Source organism: Prorops nasuta, unplaced genomic scaffold, assembly GCF_024137725.1.
Source record: "Prorops nasuta isolate Cenicafe-Biocafe unplaced genomic scaffold, Cenicafe_Pnas_1.2 PNAS00031, whole genome shotgun sequence".
Taxonomy (NCBI): Eukaryota; Metazoa; Arthropoda; class Insecta; order Hymenoptera; family Bethylidae; genus Prorops; species Prorops nasuta.
Genome location: NW_027116828.1, coordinates 1,081,031 through 1,100,259, shown reverse-complemented (window position 1 = coordinate 1,100,259; position 19,229 = coordinate 1,081,031). Strand labels below are relative to the sequence as shown.

Sequence of the window (19,229 nt, the reverse complement as noted above, 5' to 3'; positions counted from 1 at the left end):
AACTAGTTGGGGTGTCCCAAATTTCAAATAGACTTTTTTCCGCGAATAATCCATTGCCATTATTTAAGTAAAGCTTTTTTTAAAATGCTTTTGAAAAAGCTTTAAATTTGCAATTAAAAACATCAAAATCGGTTCACGCAATCCAGAGATCTCATACTCTTTTAGCTATATATATATCGAAAATAAAATTTTCCTTCATAATCTTCTTCTTCTTCTCCAGCCAGAGTGTATGTCTCGGACTGAAGTTGGTTGTTAAGAAAAATGACGTCATTTTTACAACGCTTCCAACATAATATACTCAACGACCAAACTATATATGGTTGTGAACTGTCAATTCGGTGACTATATTAAACTGTGTAAATTGTAATGTGAGGTTATTTTTACTTATTGCAGTGAGGTTATTCATCGTGTTGCGATATTGCATCTGTTAATTTATACAATCACAAATAATTCAATTAAAAGTGACTGAAGGATTCGCGAATTAGATAAGTATAACATTATATTTTACAATACAGGATGTAGTATACTTTGTGGTACTTTATGGTATTTCTTTTTCAGATTAAATTAAGACAGAACATTTTCATATTCATTGATGAGGATAGAGCTGACTGGATTAAATAAGATTAATATTTACAACTCTGTGCCAAAGAGAAGCATACTTTCAACATTAATGTGCATCGGTCATTATCAGGAGGATATTAATTGAAAGAAATTGTTAAGGTATTTAATAATCATATGCTAGACTTCCAGGTGTGGAAATCTTTAATAAAATTTATGTTTAACTTTTTCTCTTTTTAAACTGATATGGATATCAATTGTTCGATAGGTTATATCATTTATGCAAACAAATATTTCAGACTAAATTATAGTAATGCTTGTTTGGAAAATATGAAGCATTCCGATGAACCTTCATCTACGTAAAGTATAAGTTGACTAGCGTTTGGATTAAAGCTAATTATACGATAATAGATGTTTAAAAAAGATGCGAAGACAACCAAATATTACAGAAGTTAGGTCACCAAGCAATAAAGAAAATGGAGATGAGGCAACATCAAATACTGGTAAGTAACTGAGATGCTTCATGTTCCTTCAAATATTTATTTTCTTTGAAGATTAAGTTTGGTAAATAATGAATTTGATTTCAGGCTTACTCATAGTGTTATCATTTAGTATTTTACAGTCACTGTGCAAGTATATTATAGCAAATAGTAATACTTGTGCTTTGATTTAAATACATTTGGTACAATTGAATTAAAAATCCAAGGAGGAAGGTTCGCACACATACTGACGATTGGAGTTGAATCAAACATTGGGTTTTTCACTCCTGCATTCTGGTACTTGAAACAGGCAAAGATGAAACCATTGAAAGATTGGCAAAGTAAGAATAAGCCAATTTCCAAAAAAGCGTCGCCTATTGCTCAGCCATAATTTGAGGATGAAATTCATTAGATAAAATTCTGTAAAATTGAGTTAGTAACAGCTGTTTGTTTTCCTCCGTTATCTATGCTAGTATTCTAGGCCAAAGGCAGTATACCGGTCATTGGTATGGATGAAAAAATGCATGTTTATTCTCAATTGAAACTCAGTCCAAAAATTAATGGTTTCCACTCCATTTTGCAGCACCAGAAATCCGACCAGTTTCAACAGTGTATAGAAATTAGGAAAATGAACATTTGAGGACTCTGGCACAGGAAATGTTATAAGGACGACTCGCCAATGTATCTCCTATGTCACCTTTGTGAAAAATTAGCAGCATAAATGTGAGAGTAATTGGTGCTAAAAAGAAACGTGGTATGCAAAACGACAATGTCAGCTTTGAATATATGCTTGATTGTAGCTTATTCATAGCTTTGCGAATTGCTTGTCCAGTCATGCGCCAGTAATACCTCAAGCAGCTGATGGAGTTACTGAAGTTTCGCAAAGTCAGATGTTGGTAAAAAGTCAAATGTTGATAAGCAGAAAATGTAAATTAATTAAAACATACATTTTACTTAATTATTTTTATATGTTGAAAGTATGTTTATTGATTAAGAACAATTTAATCAAACTTTTATTATAGTGAAACTGAAAACATTAAACAATTAGCCGGGGCATTAATTATGAAGTTCATTTATGCAGAATGCATTACAAATATCAATAAAGTCAATAGTTGTGTTTCAAATTTTAAACGCTAAGGTAGCGCTATATCATGATTGGTCACTTGAATCAATTTGACCAATTATGATATGTTGGAAATCAATGATAAAGAAAACGATTATTTGAAAATGGGTCTTTTATTTTTGCGGCTGGCTCTAGGTTGGTACTACTGAGTGCATACCGAGCATAGATGGCGGTATTGTTCCTTCTCTTGGCAGTTATTCTTTTTAAAAATAAGTTGTTCGACCGTTACTAGAGAAAGAGTTGGACCGTTAAGACTTGTAACATACTTTAGTCTGATATAAAAGTGTTAAGCAATAAAAAGTATTCAACATTTTTGTTTCTTCTTGTCTTGGATTGATCACCTCTCGGTCACATTGTTTAATATGATACATATTTTACTTAGCGCTACTATAGCGCTAAAGTTATGAAACGCAGCCAGTGTAATTAAAAAAAAAAAATATAAACATTTCCTATTAGTTGACAAAATCCGGGCTAAAAAAACGTTAAGTGTTGCATAATCCCTAATGTATTTCATATTGGGTTGCTTAGAATTACATTTGCTAGGCTAGAAGGCCTTGAAATTGAAAATAAGTGAAAAAATTTCCTGTGATATGAATATTTTAGTGATAATTTTAAAAACATAGATTTCGCTATCCATGTATGTTTTTATATTCGAAAAAAAGTTTTAAGAGACTTACGATCTCTAATGAAACTCATACTAGTCTACGTAGAATTGAATAGACTATTTGAGTATGAAATTAAGAAAAATCCCCGTAGGTCAAATACGATAAAAATTAATTTCAGCTTTTATTTTTTTTTTAATTAACTTTTATACATATATAATGTAAAAATATTATATTTTAATGCTTCAATTTCGTAATTTTAAAAAGAATGTAATATATCTGTTGTGCTTTTAATTTGGAATTAAAGCATTTGGTTAAAATTTTTAGTGTGCGATATATACCGGGTGTCACGTTAATTTTAGGTAAACCGATGGCGAATTTCGGGGCTGTAAATTCTGGACTAACTTCAATCTCATACATTATATTACTTTTACTATTTATATAAAAAATATCAGTTTACCTTTCTTCTGTTTCTTGTAAGAATCTAAGCTTTTTCTATATTTTTTGCATGAAATGTTTTTCGCTATTGGATCCTTCATTTTACGCTTTCCTTTATATAATACTTCACCATTTATGGTTACATATAAATTGTTTAGCCAAGATTTATCATCTGAAAAATTTAATAATGTATCACGAAGATAATGTACAAATAAATATTTTTAATTATATATTTATTATTATCTTCCACTTGAATGTTTAATAGATTATGTAAATAGTATTGCAATATAATCAATACAGGGTTTTTCTCTAACAGCGGAACATAGGAGATTTCGTGTTATTTGACTATAGTAAATTTTATTATAGTCAAATTACTGTTTTCCATTTAATTTAAATATTAAACGTAGTAACCAAGATTAATTGAGTAAAATGACATTTATAATGAATAATAAAAGCGATTAAACTAAAATAACCATTAAATTCTAACTATCTACGCTTTTATTAATTATAATAATGTATAGTAAGTGCTTCATTGCTATAGTTAAATAACACAATCCTATGTTCCGCTGTTAGAGAAAAACCCTGTATGTGGAAGGGGGGGGATAATATTTTTTAAACTTTGAACCTTATAAATTAATTTTATTATATTTTGACGTGCAGATTGCAAGTATGACAGTAAAATTTGGCGTAACTTTGATTGGTAGGGGCCCTTTTGTTCCAAATTTTTGTACAATGCGTATGTCACTCTACATAACTTTGTGAATATGGCGACCTGTCAAAGCAGTAGTACATTCAGATTCAAAAGTGTGGCACCTCAATCTGCATTGTTTGTTAATTCATTTAAAATACTTCTTAGTGACGAACTTTAAATAAAACCATGTTGTGTTATAAATTTGTATAATAAATATGTTTTAAATTAACCTATTATTGTGTAACATAGTGTATAAAAATAAATTCAAATATTTATTTTACATAAAATTTATATTACTTTTTGATATTTGTGCATGAAAAACATCATTAATTTTTTTATTATTAATAAGAAGCAATATTTTCTTGAATCGTAAAGTCCATTACAGCTAGCAAGCCAACAAGAGATAATAAACTAACAGCAAGAAGATTCTACAAAAATAAAGAAGATGCAATTTATTAATGAAATAGATAATCGTTATCATAGATTTCTTTGCAGAAACATAATATGAATAGCGACAAGCTTTTGTATGTATTTCCAACTGATGATAGTGTAACAGAACCTCTGATAGCTCCTGACAGCTCATCTGCCACAGGTCCAAGCAAGAGCAATTTATGTAAATCTGTCCAATGCCATCCAATAAATTTTTGAGAAGCCAGTCTGCTATTATCCAACTGATGTTTCTACCTAATATAATTAATTTTTTATTAAGTTTCAAATGTAGTAAGTACGTATTGAAGAAAAAGCCATTAGATTAAAATCCATTTACCTACACCACATCACACTACGCAGCCATGAGTCAATATTGTTGATTGGTGACAAAATAGTTTAGAGTTGCAGAATCTCAATGCGTTCATGTGGATAATGTTGCTGGGTCCTTGGCCTTTCGCAATATTCTAAAGTAGTAGATTTGCAATGATTTTTCAATTATAGCCTATAATGAAAGGAAACATTGAAATTTAAGCTTAAATTGATGAATGTTCAAATGATTAATAGTAATTCCTCACGGATTAAGATGTCTTGCACTATTTCTAATTTCTGCTAAGTGTGCGTATTGGCAAATCTTGTTGTACATTGTCATTCTCACCATGTAGAGCTTGTTAATCCTGCAGGTTATCCAGAACTTTAAATTGAGCAAAAAAATCATTACGCATCATTATATTAGTATCCTTTTCCTTTGCTAATTTTTGGAAATTAAAATATTATTTTTATTCATGAGCATATTTACACCATGGATAAAAAATATTAGGATGAAAATGTCCATTTATTCTTAAAAGTAAGTGTAATATATTTCCATTCTGATAAAATTATACATATTAACCTACCCTATTATTTAACTGGATGTTAAATAACTGATACGAATACATCCATGTGAAATGTGTGTGAGCCTGCCCTCCTTTTTAATGTGTCCAATTTAAAGTGCTACGTGACCTGTAGGATTAACAAGCTCTACATGGTGAGAATGACAATGTACAACAAGATTTGCCAATACGCACACTTAGCAGAAATTAAAAATAGTGCAAGACATCTTAATCCGTGAGGAATTACTATTAATCATTTGAACATTCATCAATTTAAGCTTAAATTTCAATGTTTTCTTTCATTATAGGCTATAATTGAAAAATCGTTGCAAATCTACTACTTTAGGATATTGCGAAAGGCCAAGGACCCAGCAACATTATCCACATGAACGCATTGAGATTCTGCAACTCTAAGCTATTTTGTCACCAATCAACAATATTGACTCATGGCTGCGTAGTGTAATGTGGTGTAGGTAAATGTATTTTAATCTAATGGCTTTTTCTTCATTACGTACTTACTACATTTGAAACTTAATAAGAAATTAATTATATTAGGTAGAAACATCAGTTGGATAATAGCAGACTGGCTTCTCAAAAATTTATTGGATGGCATTGGACAGATTTACGTAAATTGCTCTTGCTTGGACCTGTGGCAGATGAGCTGTCAGGAGCTATCAGAGGTTCTGTTACACTATCATCAGTTGGAAATACATACAAAAGCTTGTCGCTATTCATATTATGTTTCTGCAAAGAAATCTATGATAACGATTATCTATTTCATTAATAAATTGCATCTTCTTTATTTTTGTAGAATCTTCTTGCTGTTAGTTTATTATCTCTAGTTGGCTTGCAAGCTGTAATGGACTTTACGATTCAAGAAAATATTGCTTCTTATTAATAATAAAAAAATGAATGATGTTTTTCATGCATAAATATCAAAAAGTAATATAAATTTTATGTAAAATAAATATTTGAATTTATTTTTATACACTATGTTACACAAAAATAGGTTAGTATAAAACATATTTATTATACAAATTTATAACACAACATGATTTTATTTAAAGTTCGTCACTAAGAAGTATTTTAAATGAATTAACAAACAATGCAGATTGAGGTGCCACACTTTTGATTCTGAATATACTAATCGTGAATTCGGAGAGCTGCATTGGAGCGTACTGATTGTATCTTTTTCTTTTTATTATTAATGTGAAAGTAGAGGTTAGAGATATATCAGTGCACACTATTGCAGGTTCTTGAATTTGCGATAAGTGTTTTCACAGATCGCCATATTTACAAACTTATGTAGAAAGGCACACACATTGTACACACATTTTTGAACAGCTGTTGCCCAACCGGGGTACACGGGAAAGGGGCGTTTTTGCGATAAAAATGAGAGGGTTGTATTTGAAGATCGTGAAAATTAACAAGGTCAATTGGCAATTATATGTCCTTTATAAATATTGAAAGTTACAGAGTCCGCGAGTGATTGAAATCTATATGCTTTCCAGAGTAAATAGTTAATTCGGATAAAGTGGGTGGGAAGGGATGAAAGTAACTAAACACACAATCTTGCCTCGCACGTCTACGTTTGAGTATACGTTTTATGTGTTTTTTTTACTTCCATCATCTTCCACCGACTTCGTCCACCCTAAACCTATACCACACTTTATAGTTTACACGGTAGCGCTCCACGATAATTCAAAATTATATTCTTAATTATATATAGCACGTCAAAATAATGTAGTATACGAATTTTGAAATTAAACCAATTTCCAACCCATAGAACACTTAGTGACTTAAAGGCACTTTTTAGGTGTCTTTTAATCAACTGTGCTGTATGGGAAATTTTTATGGAAAATATTCATTGATATTAGAACTATAAAAATACAAAATATACATAAATGTTTTACGTACCACAAAATTTAAGCACCACTGCTTTGTATTTTTTATCACCATATTTAAGTGAAACTTTATCACCTTCATTGCTATTTTCTGGTATGCTCTCCTTGCTCAAAACGCTTGTTTCTTTTCCCCTAACCCACTGCACCAGGCAAAACATTTTTACGTTTTCAGTATTTATCACAACCAATAAACTTATTAGAATTTCCTTTGAAACAACTTTTTATTTATAACAATTAATAAAATCTTTTTTAACAGAAACGCTGCTAATCACGAATCACACCACTTAAAGTAAACTGCATTTGTTTCGGATATGCGAGCGAGCAGATTGCAATAGCATTGAAAATTTTGTTCGTTTATTAGCCATGTCTAGATACCTCATTGTTAATTTATACTTCAGCTAAAGTGATATAATTTGTTTAACAGAAGCTATACAAAATTGAATCAGATTAAGGCTAAGCCTATACATGGTCCAAATCACCCTTAGGTCTACTTTCATGCACCTGTATATTAGGCTAACTTTTAATTTTAATTTTAATTACCACATCATTGTCTGCTAAGTTAGCAGCCGTCCCTTTTTATTTTCCTAATTTTCTTACGTTGTTAGATATTTATAAATTTATAAATTTACTACTAACGCTGAGTTTAACCCGTTACAGCCAAGCATGTCACTCACTGTGCGCTGATCTTTCAACGCTCACGACTAATTCTACAAGCGTTAAAAAATATTGTGAGGTACATGTTTTTAAAGTTTGAAACCTAACCTTTTCAATGATGGATTGAAAATTGCTAAAAAATATTGTTAATTATGAATAAACGTCGATTAAACACCAAAAAACATGATTTTTTTTATTTAATTTGAATTTTTCAAAGACTTTCCCTTTAGCAATCAACTTGGAATCTTATTAATTTGTGGAATAAATATTTGAAGTTAAAGAATGCATTATTTAACAATTAATTTCTCATTTAGGTAATTTCAAAATTGCGCCCAAAACGTAAAAATTTTGCCAATATATTTATGAATTTTTTCCTCGTAAACAAGGAATTTGTAAGCAGAGTACTAAGAGGAAAAATTTCTTGAAATCTTTTAAAAAATATGTCTGGCTATCTTGGTTTGCGTTACAACCTACTAATCACAGGCATTGTCACCTCACTACCTTGTAATATGGCGTTTGCTGTAGCTGTATTAGGGACATATTTAGAGTCCTTTTAAAGCGAGAAAACTTATACACGCGTCTTTGTCTAACGCAGAACGACTCTTCTCCGTTGATTAGATTAGTTAAATTTCTATTCGAATAGTTGCAATATTTTTTAAAAATAATCTTTTACATTTTAGATTATATTGACTTCTTCTTGGTCTCAAATTGTTCATCGAACTCTTCTTCAGGGCGCTATAACCCCATTTTGTGAATATTATTAGTATCATACAAAATATTGTTTCTAATTTTTGTAAATAAATTTTGTAATGAGAATCGGAGCCTGTAGCGCTCTTAAACACTGTTAGAAGAGTAAATTAAGCCTCTACTAAAAAGTTCATATTTTTATTAGTTTCAGAGATAAATTTGAATGAATTTTTTTGTCGGTCGTAGATCCCCTTAAGCGTAACTATTTTTGAGGCATGTAATTCAAAGTACTATTTTTCTAATTTCAAAGCATTTCTGAACTACATTAGTTTTCGGTTTTATTCTTGAATCATAATTAATGAGCATAAAGGAATTGATTAATTTAAAATATCTACTTGTTACAATGATAATGGAAATATTGTTAAGATTAGCATAGAGCTTTAGATTTATTCACAACGAATCCACAATAATTATTTTGCATGTGATACTGTAATTTTTACTTTTAAGTTAATTTTTTTTTTAATTCGTTTTTATCTTAAAAATAAAAGAAGACTATTGCTAAAATAATATAAAACTGTATAACTAGTTTGGATGTTAGAATAAATCTCATTAAATATGAAGTCTTGATGAAAATTTGCTTCTTACTATTGGTAAATTCAGTCTCAATATGCTGCAACGTTTATTAAGCGAAAATTCACCATAATTAGCGCCCATTGCATTCAACCATTCTGGTAAAAACTATACCTATAGATACTATCAGAGAATTACATGAAAAGGCACAATGTGCTTTCTCAAACAATTGAGTGTTGAGTGCATACGCTGTACGCATCTTAACTTGACCGAGAAGACGACCTCAAACGTTTTTGAAATTCAAATCGTGTATGGTGCATTTTTTTTGTTAATAGTTTCATTTTCATTAGTGATAGGTAAAATAGTGACTGTGAAAGTTGTGGCTATTAAAATAGTGCTCCAAATATGCCGAAACGACCAAAACATTGTAGAGACTATTGCGATTCTGCTAAATATAAAATTTACAGAAATGTAAAAAATATTCAAAACCAATCGCAAGTAGAAATTGGTGAGACCCTAGGAGAAAGGGAGCAGCGGCAAATATGTCCGATTTCAGAGTGAGTACCCTTTTTTATTTTTTTGTAAATATTTTAATATTTTTGATTTTATTTCTGATTTTTTCAATCACAAAATTAAATACAATACCTGTAATTATTAGTCATTGAAATTTTTTCGAATTATATAAAAAAAAATTGCAGACTTTATTTTCAATTTAATATATATAAAAAAAAAGACTTTTATCAACTTTTTATAAAAATAATATACCAAATTTTTCAAAACGATATATTTCAGTGAACAATTCATTGTCACGATTCCAGTACAGCTTTTTTTAAAATCGTTTTAAGAAAGCTTTAATTTGAGACCATGAATATTAAAATCGGTTCGTGCAATCCACATATCTCATATCTCTGATTACTGATATGCCCAAAACATTTTGAAATTACAATTTCTTCTTCTATGATTTGGAGTATGACTTCGTTTTAAAGTGAGTTTTCATGAATTTTTTCCCCCGAAATTATTACGTAATCGAATTCGAGTATCGTAACGTGTAATTTAATTCAAAATTAACAGATTTATGAACCCATACCGGCATAATCTTATCGCGAATTCGAGGACCTGCAATGGCGTGCACTGATATATCTCTATCCTCTGTTTTCACATTAATTATAAAATGATAAAGATACACTCAGTACGTTTCAGTGCAGCTCTTCGAATTCTCGATTAATATTTTGTTCAATTTGTTCGTTTGTGATGATAGTGTCATATATATGATTAAAAAGTGTGAACAAATAAATAAAATAGGGGAATAAACATGAAGAAGGTAGTAATAAAATCTGATAAGTAAAAACATTTTGTAAAATAAATTAAAATTTAATATTTTGAAGTATTTTGTGTAAATATATTATAGGTTATAAAATAATACATTTTTTTTGTTATTAAAAATTAACTGCATATTCCTTATACGCAGCTGTGAGTGTCAGGCTTTAAACACATTTAAGGTCTTATGAGAAGAAAAGTTTGACAATGATGTATGGCAATGGTCGAGCAAGATCTGGTATAATAGTGTTACCATATGACGCTGGAAACATTTTAGTATGGGTCAAAGCATGCTGTACAGTGAGAGAAGGAGCTTTGGATTAATGCAAAATCCTGAGGGTCGGTTGAGCAATGGAAATAGTAGGTCAAGATTGTAGATTATGCAAGACTGTAGATGAAATAGAGGAGGATGATATTGTTGCATTTACTCCTAATAAACATAAAAAATTTAAAGTAAGTACATTGTGAATAAACTTGTTTAATTTGAAGAAAGGTATATATAAAGCATCATTTCATATTTTACATATTTTTACCAAACCAATGTAAATTGCTCCAACAGTTCCTGTGGAAAAATACAAGTACCAGGAGTTATGACTGAAGACGCAGAGAGAAATCATTTGCAGTTTCACAGGATGTTACTGTTATTATAATGAAATAGATAAAGAAGATGGGTATGAAGAAGAAGTTGCGGAAATCAAGATTACTAATTTCGACGTTAAAGAAGAGAAAATTTAAGTAATCGAAAAGAGGGATGTATAGCATTTGAGGATCCTTTGTAAGCAGAGCATGATTTTTGAAATGATTCTGTTAACCCTACCAACAATATTGGTTTAAAAACATCAGCAGCTTTAAGGCATTATGAGAAGAAAACTTTGACAATGATGTATAGCAATGGTCGAGCAAGACTGGTATAATAGTGTTACCATATGACGCTGAAAAAAAGAGCTTTAGTTTTATGCAATTGCGGAGCATTGGTTAAGCACTGGAAACAGCAATTTAAACTTTGGTAAATTGTTGATGTCTCGATGATATGTAGATTTTCTAGCGAAGCAAGAGATAAGCTAATGTGTGTGAGCTGTTGTAGTTTACTTACTATATATTCAGAGATTTCATAAACACAAAAACGTTCTTGGGAAGCTGAACATACAATGAAATGGCTGTAGGAACAGAAATAGAATATTATGATTTTTGGATAAAGTACATACAATTCCTGCAAGAATGTTCCATCGAGTACTAACAATTGTCCATTCCCATGGTAAATTATGTTTAACGGCTACATCATCAAGATAAGATAATAAATTTGCGGATCTTAACTTTTTAATCGGACTTAAGCTTTATGAAGCCAATTGGTTTGAATTTCCAAAAAAACGTTTTTTGCGAGGGTACAGTGTGCAGAAGTTTGTTGCTCCGTGACACTTGAATTTTATAGAGAGTATCTGAATAATGGAAAGTTGAGAAAGTAGCATTGCTCTATGTAATGAATCCAAATGAATTTCGTTGCTGCCAATATTTGATACGATATCATGAAAGAAGGGGAGATGAAAAAATTGATTTTTGACAATGTCTTTGCCTTAAAGCAGTATGCAATAAAAATGAATAAATCTTATATCTATGGACCTACTAGTCATAGTGAAAGAATAACAATTTTGCAGAATTTTAAATTTAATATTATATTTGGAAGTAAAGTAGTAGACAAGTCTTTTGATTTATCAGAGTTGCTAATGTTCTTATAGATGTATCATCGCATGGTGGATCCTGTAGACAAGAAGCGTAGCGTTTTAGAAGAATTTTGCGAGATTAAAATTGCCGGTTGGTTGGTAAAATTAGTTCTAAAATTAAAAAATACTTCTTTTTTTCGTTTTATATGAGCAATTGCTGAAAAATTCATTGCATTCTTTAATACATAGGTATCGCAAGTTGAATTATTCTCGAAAAAATCTAAGATTTTTAGTGAATCAGGATTACACCTATAAAGTATTGCAATACGTTCTGGAATCGATGAGGTATTTTCTTTTTTATTAAAAAATTTTCGAAGTTGTTTTGCTTTGAAATTTTTTTTTTTAATTGTAATGAATTTTTAGGAAACATATTTGATGTATAAGATTAGAAAGGAAGAAAGTCATTTACCACAGCAAGTGACAATGACACCGACGAATAACGAATTCCTGAAGAAGGATTCAGATTGGAATAATATAAACAAAATAATAATATTTATTTATTTATTTAAATATACGTTATTTATTTCATATTGTTACATCATCGTTTATGTATTTCACATCATACGAAAAGCTGGTAATATGACTTAAATTTCCGAAGCTAATGGTGCCGTTTATTATAAATGTAAAAAATCTACTGTCTTCTCAACAGCAAACAAGCATCCATTTTTTTAAAAATGTAAAGCATATATTCTACAATAAAGCAAGCTTACATTGAATTATTTCTCCCGAGGTAAAGTTTATATTCGGGAGTAATAAATTCATAGATAGAAATACACTATTAACATGTTAATATTTTGTTATTTAACGAAATTCTTTGTAAGTCGAAATGTTTTGGAAAATTGGAATAAATTTTATTTAAAAACAAAAACATTTACGAAATTCTCTAAAACTATGACATCAAAAGCAACATTGTGAAATATTAGTCCTTTTAATTTCAAAAAAACAATTACAAGTGTTTCTAATTTAAATTTTGTATGACCATTTCAATCAACGAGTAATTTCTAAAAAATTGATAAAGTATCTGTAAAACCAGAAATCATTTGAAAATTTTTAAGCATATCATGCTTTGTGATTTAATGTAAGAAAAGACGTCTGTCAAAACTTGCGTTATGGGCAACCAATAAAACATTTTTTGATCCTGCAGATAAATATGAAAATTGTTCAAACGATGACAAAGCTTTAGTGATTGTTAAAGTTTCAATACGTTCATTGCGAATATATAATGTATTGCCTATTTTATTGAAACCGGTAGCTTTCATAGCTCCATAAATATTTTTTTTTCAGGATTGACATATACATTAAATATATTATCATCATGTTTCGCAGCAATTTGAATAATATCGGCATCAGCATCGAATCCAATACATTCCAAAATCAAAATATCTTACTTTGTCTGAATTCGATATTAAATCACATTTTTTCTCCAATATATTTACTGGAGCTTCAAAATTTTAATTACTTGCATATGTCATGCCTTCTGCCTTTTCTTCGTTTCTTCTCAAATTTTCATGTTCTTGCTTTAATTTCAATCTTATTACTTTGCTGGAAATTAATTTACTTTTTTCTTTTCTTGTTATTCTTTTTTTACAGGCGAAGCTTGTTTTTTTGTGGTCACAAAATATCATGAAAGTAAAAAACCAAATTACTCTAATTATTTATTAATATATCAGCTATCAATATCAATTGTTATTTGAAAATGACTACTATCAGCTAATATGCTCCAAAACGTATAATAGTAAACTTTAAAGCGAACAGAGCAGGGCTATGATAATTTCACCGCTCTAGGTAGATTTTGGACAATAAGAAGGCTAGAAAGTATAATTACTTTTTACTAAAGTTCAATGGGAATCAAAATCATGGTTTGGTTGAATATTCGACTACCGATTAGCATTCGTGACTTTCTGCAAAAAATTTTTTATAACAAATAATCACTAATTTTCTTACTTAGTAAAGATGAAGTAAATTATAAATTTTTACCTATAACTTCTACGAATTATGGCGATTCGTCAGAAGACACTGTGTCGAAATTATAAGTCCAAATACCTTTAAAAATATTGATTATAAAGTATAAATTTCAATACATTATATTAAAATAGTAATTTGCTTAAATTCTTACCTTCTGGAGTATTTGACCTTTTGTATGGTTTAGGTTTTGGTTCATTCATTTTTAACTTTTTACGCTGTTCATGTACCGCTCTGTCATACTTAAAAAAAAGGGTTTTCAATATAAAATATATGTAATTGCGTAAGAGAAGATTATAAAAATTAATATATATTACTTTTGTATTTCTCCAACAATTCTCATAACTCTTTCCTGCTTGGGATGAAGCTGCTTCATCGGATACTTTTTTTTTGTTCCTGTGTTTCATTAAAAGTTTTAGATTTTTTGTTGTTATCCATGATCCAGTCATTTACCTCATCAGCAAATGTCTAAAAGAATTCAGGATATCATTAATGCATAATGAATTTATAGTGTTTTATGTAAATAAAAAAATTATACAGGATATAATAAATAATAAATATAATTAAATAATTGAATAAAAAAAATAATAAGATATTAAATAAAAATACAACAAATTTAATTTCATTAGGTATTGGGAATTCCTAAATGTTTTGTTTTTTAAATAAATAGGACTTTAACTACATAAAACTCCGTTTTTAAATTTTGAGCTAAGTTTTTGAAATAGCAGGAATTTTATTTTATTTTGTTCAATTATAAAGTCTTCAAGCCTGTTAAATTTTTTAATATAATAGCGTTCACATTCCATGAGGGTTTCACAATTGCTTAAATTTCTTTTTTAAGTAGCAGAGAGATAAGGAAATCAAAATATATTTTTAAATTTTTATTTTCATAATTTATAATAAATTTAACATGTATAAAAAATTTTTCGGCGAAAAAAAATATTGGGCAGTACTTTTAATGCTTGTAAATTGTTTTATTATGACTCGTACCTTTTTCACTCAATTTCTTCTACCAATGTAGCCACTATTTGTCATTGAAAAAGGAAATTCAAAGAGTCGCAAACCTTCATTAAATATATACTGTTGTTTGCAGAATTTATTGGACTTAAGGCTGAATATTTAAAAAAAAAATAATATCCTACTGTTTAAAAAAATTAGCCCAAATTTGAAATACATAGGTTTATGTAGTTAAAGACATATTTCTTACTTAATAAAAGATTTGAAGGGAGTCAAGATACCTTGATTCTTTTACCATTTTATTCGAAATTTAAGGGGAATTTATATATCGACAATACAGAGTGAAATTTGCTCCAAACGAAACGGCCTCATTTCTTAACCGACTTTAACGTTTATACATCTTCTTTGAAACGTCAGAAGATTATCTATTGATTTTCGTTGGTCGATTTTAAAATTTCAATTTTTTTATAGTTTTTGGTTTTTTATATTTTTAAAAATGTGCCAACAAAGATCGCTTGATAATCTTCTGGCGTAAAAAAGGTTTATAAACGTGAAAATCGGTTAAGAAATTAGGCCGTTTCGTTTGACGCAAATTTCCCTCTGTAATGTCGATATATAGATTCCCCTTAAAGAGATCCCTCACGCGTGCTTTACCGAAGTACAAGCCAATAAACAACTCCTTTAATAAAAGTCAAATGCGAAGCAAATTGCAAAAACGGGCTTCTTTATGACAAGGTGCCAATTTTAACGAATCAATCGAGCTTAAAAAAACTCAAATCGGATGAAGAATAACGTTGTACCACTGTCCCGCGTTCTTGAAGTGGAAATAACCAAAAATTAACCTCTCTTCAAGAACGCATAACAATGGTACAGCGTTATTTTTCAACTAATTTGAGTATTTTTCAGTTCGTTTGATTCGTTAGGACTGGCACATTGTCCTACAAAGGCACGATTGTTCAATTTGCCTCGCGTTTGAATTTTATTAAACTAATTGTTTATTGACTTCTACTGTCGGTAAAGCACGCGTGAGGGATCCCTTTAATAGGCTAGATGACTTTTGAATTAAGAAGGATTAGATAAATTTTCCCGTTGATCAAGCACGATAAAAATGAATTTAAAATTTTATATTTCCTTCAAATATTTTTTCTATATCTCAAAATTCATTTTAACTTTGTTTTTCTGGTGTTATTTAAAAAAAAACGTTGTATTTAATTTAAAATTATTCTATTTGTTCTTTTTTATGCGATGGATAACGGGTTGGAACGATAATTACAGTTTATATAACACTGAAACTCACGGCTAACTTAACCGTCATTTTAACAATATTTTATAAAAATTGTTTACTTACATGTACTTGGTATTTTATTTTTTTTTCCATCACAGCTGTAAGAATTATGTAGGCTTTAACGTTACGTTGTCTCAACGAGGGAACACGGTGCACTAAACCATAGTATTGCATTAAGCAGCGAAGAAAAGCTATTTGATCCGTGATATTGATTGATAACAATGAAAGTACGAAATAACGTTTCGTCTTTCAAGTGTGGTATTCTTTAGACAATCTATTTTTATCTGTCTTCGCATTATATAAGATGCAGACAATTGTAATATTTTAACAATATCATTTAGCTTCGTGCTCTCTAATATTGCATTATACTATAACTTATTAAAGGGATCCCTCAAGCCCTCTGTAGCCAACATTACGGAACGAAAAACGAGGGAGAATTGTCCAGCGCAATTTTTCAATCGATTTCAATATTTTTCGGCTTGTTGGAATCGTTAGGACTCGCATATAGTCATAAATAAAGCCGTAATTTCCAAAAAAACGTAAAAAAAAATTGTTTAAAAATTCTCATTAATAATATTTAAACGCAAAATAAATTGAAAAATCGGGCTTCTCTATGACTAGGTGCCAGACCTAACGATTCCAACAAGCCCAAAAACATTGAAATCGGTTGAAAAATAGCGCTGTACCACTATCCCACGTTCTTGAAGTGGAAATAACCAAAAGTAACCTCTCTTCAGGAACGCGGGATAGTGGTACAGCGTTATTCTTCATCCGATTTGAGTTTTCTTAAACTCGATTGAATCGTTAGAACTGGCACCTTGTCATAATGACGCCCGTTTTGTCAATTTGCTTTGCATTTGATATTTTATAAATTAATTGTTTATTAACTTGTACTGCCGGTAAAGCACGCGTGAGGGATTCCGTTAATAAGTTCATTATCACATAACATCATTTTAAAATTTAGCGTTTTACAAACTTTACATTATAAACATTACATAGGTTGTAATACATTTTTCCTTTTGTTCCATTTATGAGAAATTTCTTGAAATCTTTTTAACATTTTAGTTACAGAGGAATAACTTCGGAAGGTCTGCAATTACAAAATCAGGAATTTTTTACGGATAACATAAATGTTGATACAATAAATTGGAACGATAATGACAGCGATAATAATGTTATTATAAATGATGAAGATAATGAAGATGATTATGATGGTTGGTAAATTTGTTTTATATTTCATGTATAATTTAAGTTCATTTTTCAAAATAATAAATTTCATAAAATAAAAAGCGACTTGTCTTGCTTTTTGAATCCCCATACAGCACACTTGACTAAAAGTTATCCTATAGACATCTTTTAGTCAGCCAATTGACTGAAAGATGCCTAAAAGATGTCTTTAAGTCATTTGGTGTTCTATGGGTTTTTAATAATTGAAATTATTTATTTTTTAATTCAAAAATGTTGTAAAAGAATGATATTGTAGGCTCGCTCATGCTGTACGTCACATTGAAAGAGTCGGTTAAAAATTCTACATATAGCATTCCCAAGGAATATCAGTTGAAATAATACTTAACATTGATTTGAGATCCCTTACGTTTATTTTATTATATGTATGTAACATAAAGCAGCAAGCTTTGGAGAGATTGAAAATGTGTATTCTCAATTTTCGAATTTTCTCTTTACTATATAACTTAACCCTTAAAGCACACACTTCCCATTAATATTATAAAATGTACATGTGATATAAAAGACCCTACCTTTTTTTAATTTCTATAGAACTTACTTTTTCTGAGACTGAAGATAGCCGTGACTTTCTAGCCGCGAGTTCAGGAAACGCACAGCATGAAGTTGGCGAGTCACCCGGTATACGAAATCGGTGGCACTCCTACTTTCAATCGAGTTTTTTAAAAATAAAGAAATTTTTTTAATTTCCTTCAACAAGACAGTTTTGAAGCTGCTTAAATTCGGAATCCAACAGTATGGATTTCGCGAGGGTTTGCGACTCCCTTAATGCTCTTCTTAAGAGAGAAACAGGACATTAACCTAACAAACTCACGTTTTCCAACTTTCGGCTGGATTTTTGAAATAGCAGGAATTTTTTTTAATTTTTTTCACCTAGACGGTCTTCTAGCCCATTAAATTCTCAATAAAATAGTATGCATTTCGTGAGGGTTCGCGACTCCCTTAATGCCCTTTGTTAACTGAGAAGTGAACAGAATATGACTTAGGCCGGGATTCATAAACAAAACTTGAGTTCAAGCTCACCTTGAAACCTATAAGGTGTGTTACGTAGACTATAGATTTTACCCGTCTTAAGCTTGAACTTGAGCTTAAGTTTCATTTACGAATCCCGGGGTTAGATAGATGAACTGCCGTTTTCTAACTTTGGGCTGGATGTTTGAAATAGCAGGAAATTTTGCAAATTTTTTTCACCTACACAGTCCTCTAGCCCATTAAATTCTCAATAAAACAGTATGGATTTCGTGAGGGTTCGCGACTCCCTTAATGTTTTTTTTTTAACCAAGAAGTAATCAGAATTCAGAATAGATGGAAAAACTAACGTTTTCTGTCTATTCTGAATTCTGTTTAGCTCTTGGTTATAAAAAAGCATTAAGGGAGTCGCGAACCCTTTCGAAATGCATATCGTTATATTCAGAATTTAATGGGTTTTGAGACTGTGTATGTGAAAAAAATTTTAAAAAATGCCTGCTATTTAAAAATTTAGCACAAAGACAGAAAACGTTAGTTTATCCATCTATTCTGATTTCTGGTTACTTCTTGGTTAAAAAAGGGCATTAAGGGAGTCGCGAACCCTTTCGAAATGCATATCGTTATATTCAGAATTTAATGGGCTTTGAGACTGTATAGGAGAAAAAAATTTTAAAAAATGCCTGCTATTTAAAAAATCCAGCCGAAAGTTGGAAAACGTGAGTTTGTTAGGTTAATGTCCTGTTTCTCTCTTAAGAAGAGCATTAAGGGAGTCGCA

The 19,229-nt window shown here is 30.1% G+C and overlaps 1 pseudogene; it reads left to right on the top strand.

The window, feature by feature from the left end:
* The window catches only part of LOC136782968 (general transcription and DNA repair factor IIH helicase/translocase subunit XPB-like), a 588,849-nt pseudogene that overhangs the window by 345,271 nt on the left and 224,349 nt on the right, over positions 1–19,229 (top strand).